This window comes from Macaca mulatta, chromosome 9 (assembly GCF_049350105.2).
Source record: "Macaca mulatta isolate MMU2019108-1 chromosome 9, T2T-MMU8v2.0, whole genome shotgun sequence".
NCBI lineage: Eukaryota > Metazoa > Chordata > Mammalia > Primates > Cercopithecidae > Macaca > Macaca mulatta.
The window spans coordinates 58325191-58336304 of record NC_133414.1 but is presented as its reverse complement, the minus strand read 5'-3'; positions in this window follow the sequence as shown (position 1 = coordinate 58336304).

Genomic DNA, 11114 nt, shown 5'->3' with positions numbered 1-11114 from the left:
TCCTTGAGGTCTATTTGGTTTGTAGTATTGCTCAAGTCCTCTTTTTCCTTGTTGATCTGTCCTGTTATTCTATTCATTTTTGAACGTGTGGTATTGAAGTCCTCTACTATTTCTGTTGACTTGGTTGACTTGTCTATTTCTTTCTTTTCTCAGGTCAGTTTTTGCTTCATTTATTTTGGTGCTTCATATATATAGGTGCATATATGTTGATAACTGTTGTATCTTCCTAATGGATGGATTCCTTTGTAATTACAAAAGGCCCCTCTATCTCTAGTAACAATTTTTGTTTTAAAGTCTATTTATCTGATATCAGTGTACTGACTCCCGTGTTTTTGTGGTTGCTGTTTGCATAATAACACTTTTTCCTATTCTTTTACTTTCAGGCTGTGTCTTTGAATCAAAATTGTGTTTTCTCTAGATAATATATACTTCATGTTTTCTTATCCAATATAACACCTTTGCCTTTTGATTGTACTGTTTATTCCATTCACACTGCATATTATTATTTAGTTAGATTTATGTCTGTCATTTTAGTTTGTTTTTGTTTTTGTTTTTGAGACAGAGTCTCACTCTCTCCCCTAGGCTGGATTGCAGTGGCGTGGTCTCAGTTCACTGCAAGCTCCGTCTCCTGAGTTCACGCCATTCTCCTGCCTGAGCCTCCCAAGTAGCTGGGACTACAGGCAGCCGCCACCACGCCCAGCTAATTTTTGTATTTTTAGTGGAGATGGAGTTTCACCCTGTTAGCCAGGATGGTCTCGATCTCCTGACTTCGTGATCTGCCCGCCTCGGCCTCCCAAAGCGCTGGGATTACAGGCCTTAGCCGCTGCACCCGGCCTTTTTGCTTTTTATGTGTATCATGTCTTTGTTGTTCCTGTTTTGTCTTTACTTCTTTCTGTTTCATTGAGTTAATATTTTCTAATATAGTATTTAAATTTTATTAATAATTTTATCACTGTATTTTTTATTTTTAGTGGTTTCTCTAGGATTTTCTGTATATATCTTATCAGTATGAGTTTCAGATTCACAGTAATATGCAGAAATGTTATTTATTTCCAGTAATTTATTTTATTTCCAGTAATATGCAGAAATGTTACTCATGTAGAACTTAATTCTCTCATTCTTTTGTGGTTATGTTATTTATATTATATCAATTAATGTTACAAAGACATACACTGTTTAAATTATTATTGGTGCTATTATTAGCAAACATACCACCCATATATTAAAATTATATATATTGCATATATGTATTATAGAATTGTATATATTATAGGGCCAGTAGTATATTGTATACATGTTATTTTATATAATTGTTTTTAAAATGAGTTAAGAAAAAAGAAAAATGCATTTCTACTATCTAAATACAGACAAATAATTACATCATACTGAACACACAAAAACTGGAAGCATTCCCTTTCAGAACAGGAATAAGACAAGGGTGCCCTCTCTTCCCATTCCTCTTCGACATAGTACTGGAAGTGCTATCCAGAGCGATCAGGCAAGAGAAATAAATAAAAGGCATCCAGATAGAAAAAGAAGAAACAAAACTCTCTCTCTTTGTGGATAATATGATTCTATGCATAGAAAAGCCTAAAGACTCTGACAAAGCCTCCTGGAATAAATAAATGACTTCAGTGAAGTTTCAGGATACAAAATGAATGTGCAAAATTAGTAGTATTTCTATAAACCAATAACATTCAGGCTGAGAACCAAATCAAGACTGCAATCCCATTTACAATAGCCACAAAAAATTAAAATACCTAGGAATACAGCTCACCAAGGAGGTGAAAGATCTCTACAGGGAGAACTATAAAACGCTGCTAAAAGAAATCAGAGAGGACACAAATAAATGGAAAAACATTCCATGCTCAGGGATTGGAAGAATCAATATCATTAAAATGGCCATACTGCCCAAAGCAATCTATCTACAGATTCAATGCTATTCTTACAAACTACTAATGTCATGTTTTTATAGAATAGGAAAAAACTATTCTAAAATTCATGTGGAACAACAACAACAAACAGCCCAAGAAGCAATCCTAAGCAAAAAGAAACCCAGAGGCATCAAATTACCTGGCTTCAAACTATACTAATAAGGCTACAGTAACCAAAGCAGCATGGTGCTGGTACAAAAACAGACACCTAGACCAACTGAACAGAATAGAGAGCTGAGAAGTAAATCTGCACACCTACAGCCATCTAATCTTTGACAAAGTTACCAAAAGCAAGCAAAGGGGAAAGGACTCCCTGTTGAACGAGTGGTCCTGGGATAGCTGGCTAGCCATATGCAGAAAAATAAAACAAGACACCTATCTTTTGCTACATACCAAAATAAACTCACGATGGATTAAAGATTTAAATATACGATCTTGAAGTAAAAGAATCCTAGACTAAAACCTCAGAAACCACCATTCCGGACATGGGCCTTGGGAAAGAATTTATGATTAAGTCCTCAAAAGCAATTACAACAAAAACAGAAATTGACAAGTGAGACCTAATTAAACTGAACAACTTCTGTACAAGAAAAAACACTATCAACAGATTAAATAGACAACCTACAGAATGAGATAAAATATTCACAAATTATGCACCAAACAAAGTACTAATATCCAGACTCTATAAGGAACTTAAACAGCTAGACAAGGAAAAAACAAATAATCCTATTGAAAAATGGGCAACAGATATAAACAGACACGTCTCAAAAGAAGGCATACAAGTGGCCAACAAACATATGAAAAAAGGATCATCATTACTAATCATCAGAGAAATGCAAGTCAAAAAGCCAGTGAGGCCAGCCATGGTGGCTAATGCCTGCAATCCCAGCACTTTGGGAAGCCGAGGCAGGTGGATCACCTGATGTCAGGAGTTAGAGACCAGCCTCGCCAACATGGCCAAACCCTGTCTCTACTAAAAATACCAAAATTAACTGGGTGTGTTGGCAGGTGCCTGTAATCCCAGCTACTCAGGAGGCTGAGGTAGGAGAATCACTTGAACTCAGGAGGTGGAGATTGCAGTGAGCCAACATTGTGCCACAGCCTGGGTGACAGAGTGAGACTGTCTAAAAAGAGAAAGGAAACCCCAATGGACTACCATCTCACACATCAGAATGGCTATTATTAAAAAGTCAGAAAGCAATAGATGTTGGTGGGGCTGAGGAGAAAAGGGAATGCTTATGCATGACGGTGGAAATGTCAATTAGTTCAACCTCTGTAGAAAGCAGTTTGGAGACTTCTCAAAGAACTTAAAACAGAACTGCCATTTGGCCCAGCAACCCCATTACTGGGTAGATGTCCAAAACAGAACAATTTATTCTACCAAAAAGACACATGCACTCACATGTTCATTGCAGTACTATTCACAACAGCAAAGTCATGGAATCGACCTAGGTGCCCACCAACAGTGAATTGAATAAAGAAAATGTGGTACATATACACCATGGAATTCTATGCAGTCATAAAAATGAAGAAAATCATGTCATTTGCAGCAACATAGATTTGGCTAGAGGCCATTATCCTAGGCAAATTAATACAGGAACAGAAAAATCAAATACCACATATTCTCACTCATAAGTGGGAGATAAACACCGGGTACTCATGTACATAAAGATGGCAACAATAGACACTGGGGACTATTGGGGTGGTGAGGGAGGGAAGGGAGAAAGTGTTGAAAAACTGTTGAGTACTATTCTCAGTATCTGGGTAATGGGATCATTCATACCCCAAACCTCAGCATCATGCAATATACTCAGGTAACAAACTTGCATAAGTGCCCTCTGAATCTAAAATAAAAGTTGAAAAAGCAAAAACAAAACAGCAAAAACAACAACAACAAAACAGCATAACCCTCAATAAATAAATTAATGAAAACATAAATAAATATCTTTGCCAGAGCTTTTTGTTTTTTCATGTGGCTTTGAGTTAGTATCTGGGTCATTTTGCTTTTAAGCTGTTTGCTATCAATTGCATCCTCTCTAATATTTCTTTTTTTTAAATAGTAAACATCTCAGTTTTTGTGAGGAGATATTACACTGTGGTTTTGATTTACATTTCTCTAATGATTTCCTTTCCAGTTTGGATGTTGAGCATTTTTTCTTATGTTTGTTGCCCATTCATATATAATTTTAAAAGAAATGTCTATTCAAATCTTTTTGCCATTTTAAAATTACATTATTTTTAAATATTGTGTTGTAGAGGTTATTTATATATTCTGGATATTAACTCTTTATCAGATATATACTTTACTAATATTTTCTTCCACACAATTTTTTAAAAAATCATTGTTATGTCCTTTAATGCATAAAAGTTAAAAAGTTTGATGTAGTCCCACTTGCCTACTTTTTCTTTTGTTGTCTGTACTTTCGGTGTCATATTAAAAAATAATTGCCAAATCCAATGTTATGAAGATTTTCCCCTATGCTTTATTTTAAGAGTTTTATAGTTTTAGGTCTTCCACTTAAGTCTTGAATCCATTTTGTGTTAATTCTTGTATATGGTGTAAGACAAGGGTTCAGCTTCATTCTTTTGTATGTGGATATCCGGGTTCAGCTTCATTCTTTTGTATGTGAATATCCAAGTTTCCCAACACTGTTTGTTGAAGAGAATGTTCTTCCCTCATTGAGTGGATCTGGAATGCTGTAAACATTATTTGACTTTATATGTGGAGTTCTCTTTTAATGGGTTCTTTATTCTATTCCATTGGTCTATATGTCTCTCTTTATGCCAGTGTCATGCTGTTTTAATTACTGTAGCTTTGTAACATGTTTTGAAATCAGGGAGTGTGAGATCTTCAATTCAGTTATTTTTCAAGATTGTCTAGTCAGAATGTATGAGTATTTAGATAAATTTTTCTATTTCTTCAAAAAATGCAGTTTAGATTTTGATAGGGATTATGTATAATTTGTAGACTACTTTGGGTTCTAGCAACTTTTCAAATTAATATATATAGTTGTATACATCTGGGGAATACATCTGATATTTTGGACATCTTTTTTTATTTTTATTTTTTTATTTATTATACTTTAAATTCTAGGGTACATGTGCACAATGTGCAGGTTTGTTACATATGTATACATGAGCCATATTGGTGTGCTGCACCCATTAACTCATCATTTACATTAGGTATATCTCCTAATGCTATCCCTCCCCCCTCCCCCCCCCCCAAAATGGGACCCAGTGTGTGATGTTCCCCTTCCTGTATCCAAGTGATCTCATTGTTCAATTCCCATCTATGAGCGAGAGCATGCAGTGTTTGGTTTTCTGTTCTTGTGATAGTTTGCTGAGAATGATGGTTTCCAGCTGCATCCATGTCCCTACAAAGGACACAAACTCATCCTTTTTTATGACTGCATAGTATTCCATGGTGTATATGTGCCACATTTTCTTAATCCAGTCTGTCAGTGATGGACATTTGGATTGATTCCAAGTCATTGCTATTGTGAATGGTGCCACAATAAACACACATGTGCATGTGTCTTTATAGCAGCATGACTTGTAATCCTTTGGGTATATCTCCAGTAATGGGATGACTGGGTTGAATGGTATTTCTAGTTCTAGATCCTTGAGGAATTGCCACACTGTTTTCCACAATGGTTGAACTAGTTTACAGTCCCACCAACAGTGTAAAAGTGTTCCTATTTCTCCACATCCTCTCCAGCACCTGTTGTTTCCTGATTTTTTAATGATTACCATTCTTACTAGTGTGAGATGGTATCTCATTGTGGTTTTGATTTGCATTTCTCTGTTGGCGAGTGATGATGAGCATTTTTTCATGTGTCTGTTGGCTGTATGAATGTCTTCTTTTGAGAAGTGTCTGTTCACATCCTTTGTTCACTTTTTGATGGGGTTGTTTGTTTTTTTCTGTGAATTTGATTGAGTTCTTTATAGGTTCTGGATATTAACCCTTTGTCAGATGAATAGATAGTAAAAATTTTCTCCCATTCTGTAGGTTGCCTGTTCACTCTGATGGTAGTTTCTTTTGCTATGCAAAAGCTCTTTAGTTTAATTAGATCCCATTTGTCAATTTTGGCTTTTGTTGCTGTTGCTTTTGGTGTTTTAGACATGAAGTCCTTGCCCATGCCTATGTCCTGAATGGTATTACCTAGGTTTTCTTCTAGAGTTTTTATGGTTTTAGGTCTAACATTTAAGTCTCTAATCCATCTTGAATTAATTTTCATATAAGGAGTAAGGAAAGGATCCAGTTTCAGCTTTCTACTTATGGCTAGCCAATTTTCCCAGCACCATTTCTAAAATAGGGAATCCTTTCCCCATTTCTTGTTTTTGTCAGGTTTGTCAAAGATCAGATGGCTGTAGGTGTGTGGTATTATTTCTGAGGACTCTGTTCTGTTCCATTGGTTTATATATTGAGCTGTATATTCCTAGACATTTATCCACTTCTAAGTTATCCAATTTGTTGACTTAAAATTAACTGTTGATAGTATTTTCTTATAATCCTTTTGATTTCTGTGGCATAGGTTTTAATGTTCTCTTTTTAATTTCTGATTTATTAGTTGAATCTTTTTTCCTTAGTTAATCTAACTAAGCATTTGTTAATTTTGTTGATGTTTTCAAAAACCACCTCTTAGTTTTGTTGATTTTTTTCTATTGTTTTTATATTCTATATTTCATTTATCTCTGATTTAATCTAATCTTTAGGATTTTCTTCCTTCTGCTAACTTTGGGTGTAGTTTTTTTCTCTCCTAGTTTCCTGAGGTATAAAGTTAGGTTGTTGATTTGAAAACTTTTCTTCTTCTTCTTCTTCTTTCTTCTTCTTCTCTTTCCTTCTCCTTCTCCTTCTTCTTCTTTGTTTTTTTTTTTAAGTTGTAGAGATGGGATCTTGCTTTGTTGCCCAGGCTGGTCTCAAATTCCTGGCCTCCAGAAGTTCTCCTGCCTCAGCCTGCCAAAGTGTTGGGGTTGCAGGCATGACTCACCATGCCTAGCCACTTCCTTCCTTTTATAATGTGCATATTTATAGCTACAAAATTCTCTGTTAGCACTGCTTCTGCTTCATCTTATACATTTTGGTACACTGTATTTTTATTTTCCTTTATCTCAAGATATTTTCTAACTTCCGTTGTGATTTCTTCTTTGACTCATTGTTTGTTGAAAACTGTGTTGTTTAATTTTCACATATTTGTGAATTTTTCATTTTCCTTCTGCTATTGATGTCTAGTTTTATGTCATTTTCATCAAAATAGATACTTTGTATAATTTCAATCTTTTAAAATTTGTTAAAACTTTTTGTGGTATAACATGTGATTTATCTTTGGGAATGTCCCATATACACCTGAGAAAAATATGTATTCTGGTCTTATTGGGTGGACTGTTCTGTACATGTTTGTTAGCACTATTTATAGTGTTGTTCAAGTACTCCATTTCCTTATTGATCTTCTGCCTTGTTGTTCTAGCCATTATTGTAAGTGAGAAATTGAAGTCTCCTACCATTATTGTGTTGTTTATGTTTCCTCTCTGATCTCTCAGTGTTTGCTTAAGATATGCAGGAACTCTGGTATTAGCGGTATATATATTTGTAATTGTTATATCTTTCTGCTGAATTGACTTTTTTGTCTTGTGGCTATTTTTGACTTTAAGTCTATTTTGTCTGATATTAGTATAGTCACTTCTGCTTGCTTTTATTTACCATTTGCATGGCATTTACTTTTCCTTTTTTTTTTTTTTCATTTTAAGCATATGTGTTTCTGAGATCTAAATGACAGGATAAAGTTGGGTCCTTTATCTTGTCACTTGTAGACAGGATAAAGTTGGATCCTTTTTACAAATCCATTTTCCAGTCTATATCTTTTGATCCAGGAGATGAATCCATTTACATTTAAAGTAATTACTGATAGGGAAGGATCTACTCTTGCCATTTTGTTGTTTCCTGTATATTTTGTAAATTTTGTTCTTTATTCCTTCTCTTACTGACCTCTTTTGGATTTGTTGAATTTTTTTTGTGGTGACATTTTGATTCCCTTCTTGTTTCCTTTTGTTTGTATTCTATAGATATTTTATGGTTACCATAGGGATTATAAAAATATCTTAAAAGGTTTGACAAGCTGTTTTAAATTGTTAACAGAATAACTTCGATTGTATACAAAAACTATTTCTTCAAAGCTCCTCCCCTCACCTTAGGTTACTTATGTCACAAGTTACATTTTCATTTATAATATGTTCGTTAACACAGATTTATAGTCATTTTTAAGCCTTTGTCTTGTAAATTCTACACAAGAATTAAAACTGCATTTATGTACCAAAATTGCATAGTAGAGTCTCTATATATGTCCATATATTTATCTTTACTGGAGAGCTTTATATTTTCTTAAGACTTCATGTTACCATTTAGCATCCTTTTGTTTCAACCTGAAAGACACTACAGCAGGTCCAGCGGTAATGAACTCCCCCAGTTTTTGTTCATCTTGGAAGTCTGATTTTTCCTTTATGTTTGAAGGATAGTTTTGCTGGATATAGTATTTTTGGTTGAATTTTTTTTTCTTTCAGCTCTTTGAATATATTATCCCCCTGCCTTCTGGCCTGAAAGGTTTTTGCTGATAAATCCACTGATAATTTTACAGTCTTCCTTTTACATGACAAGTTACTTTCTTTTGCTGCTTTCAAGATTGTCTCTTTGTCTTTGACTTTTGACAGTTTGGTTATAGTGTGTCTCATTGTGGGTCTCTGGGTTTTCTTTAACATTTTTTTTTGTTGTTGTTCATATCTTCTGATGATGAATTCCTTTAACTTTTATATTTGTGAAATATTTTTTCTTCATTTTCAAAAGGTATTTTTAGTGAGCGTATAATTCTACATTGACAGTTTTTTTTCTGTCTGTACCGTTTAGTGTTTCTCTACTGTTTCTTGCTTGTATTGATTATATAGAAAGTCTTCTGTAATTCTTATCTTTGTCTCTTTGTACTTAATGTGCTTTTTTAACTCTGTTTTTAAGATTTTATTTTTATTATTGATTTTAGTCATGTGGCTTGGTGTGAGTTTCTTTGTATTTATTGTGCTTGGGGTTCATTGAGCTTATTAAGTCTGTAGGTTTATATTTTTCATCACATTTGGAAAAACTGTAGCCATTATTCATTCAAATATTTTTTCTATTCTTCTCCCGTTTCTCATGCCCTTATGAAGTCTAATTATATGTATAATAGGCTATTTGAAGTTGTCTTATAGCTCACTCACAGTTCTTATTCTTTTTCCATTTCTATTTCATTTGGGTAGGTTTATTACACTTTTTCCTAATTTGCTATTTTTTTTTCAATATCTAATCCACTGTTAATCTCATCCAATGTATTATTAATTTCAGCCATTGTAGTTTGCATCTCTAGAAATTCTGTTGGTCTTTTTGTATCTTCTTTGTCTCTATTTGATATGCTAAGTCTTTTCTCTAGCTTCTTGAGCACTTGAAATATAGTTAAGACAACTATTTTATTTTATTACAACTTTTACTTTAGGTTTAGAGGTACATGTGCAGGTTTGTTATGGAGGTAAACTCGTGTCACAGGAGTTTGTTACATCTTATTTCATCACTTAGGTACTAAGCCTAGTACCCAATAGTTGTTTTTCTGTTCCTCTCCCTCCTCCAACTTCCACCTTCAAGTAGGCCCCAGTGTTTATTGTTCCTCTGTTTGTATGGCAAATATGTATCCATTAGTTATCTTATTTTTGTCATTTCTGAGTTGATTTTATTTTTCCCACTATAGCCATATTCTCCTACTTATTTGAATATCTGGTATGCAAATTATGCCTAGTATGGATATTATATCAATACTGTGGCAATATGGATACCTAAAAGAAAAGAACAATATTTACCAGTTTGCTCTAAGCCTTTCTTAGCTCTTTTGCTTGTTTCTCAAGAACAAGCACAGAGGGTGGGGCTCAACCAAGACTGAAGTTAAAGATGTAGAAAGATTGAGATGGCAAGTAATGAAGTTGAGGAGCTCTGATAGGATGGTATTTCTCTTTTTAAGCACATAGGAGGCAACCCCAAGAGAATATGTTGGAAAAGTTGAAGGGGAATGTCTTGAGAAATATGAAATGTACCCAAGGCTATGGCTGGGTGATAGAAATAACTAAAAAGTATTAAAAGGATTGCTTTAATAGCTGGTCCTAGCTGAGGTTAGGGGATAGGCCTGGGAAAATTGAACAGTGGTTTTGCCTAGGCAGGACTCCTCATGACATTCTCTAGATTCCTAAGTTTTTTCAAGTTTGTAAGTGTTACCTTGGTCAGCAAGCCATCTCACAGCACAGATCCCACTTTCTTTCAGTCAGTCATTCCACAACTCTGCAAAGCATTCTTCTCTATCAAATGGGAACTTTTGGGGTTCTGCATAATTTTTCAGGGTTCCACCACTTTGTGACTCTTTCTGGAAATCTCATAAGGATATTAGAACTCTTAAATTCATGTCCTTGATTTTCTCTTTTAACTTTCAATACTGGTCATTGCCTGTTTATCTCTTTCACCCTCTTCGTTTCACTTCCTGCCTCTTTCTTGTATAAGTATACAATCATCCTTTTTTTCTTCCTTGAATCTCAGTTCTTGGGAGTAACATATACAATTCATTCTTACTTCCAGTCTTTTTTCCTAAGTCCCTTATCTCTAGTTGTCTTGCATATTTGTGGCAATTATCAGTTGTTCCCCAAAAGTCCATTCTCCCTTTTTCCTATACATATATATTTCCAGCTTGACTACATTTCCCAGCTTTCCTGGCAGCTAGGTGAAGCAATTTAATGAAATTTTTGCCTGTAAAATACGAGCAAAAGTTATGTGTACAATATCTGCCTCACTTGCTTAAAATAAATTGCTTTTTTTGAGCTTTCTGTATTATCTCTTTTCACAAGCTAAAATGTAGAAGTTATGGCAACTTTTATGGTAAAGAGAATCATTGCGTAGATCAAGAATCATTGATTGAGAGAAACTTAAATCCTTTAATGACTTAATGGAGCAAGACTACCCCATCAGTCTGGAAGCTACCCTACAACTTATGCATGTCTTCAGATTGTTGAGCAAAAGAGAAAAAATGAAGCCACTATATATTTGGGTCTTTTCATTGTAACAGTTTAGCTTTTAACCTAACACGTTTATTCCTGAATGGTTAACGTATTATTAACATCATAGGA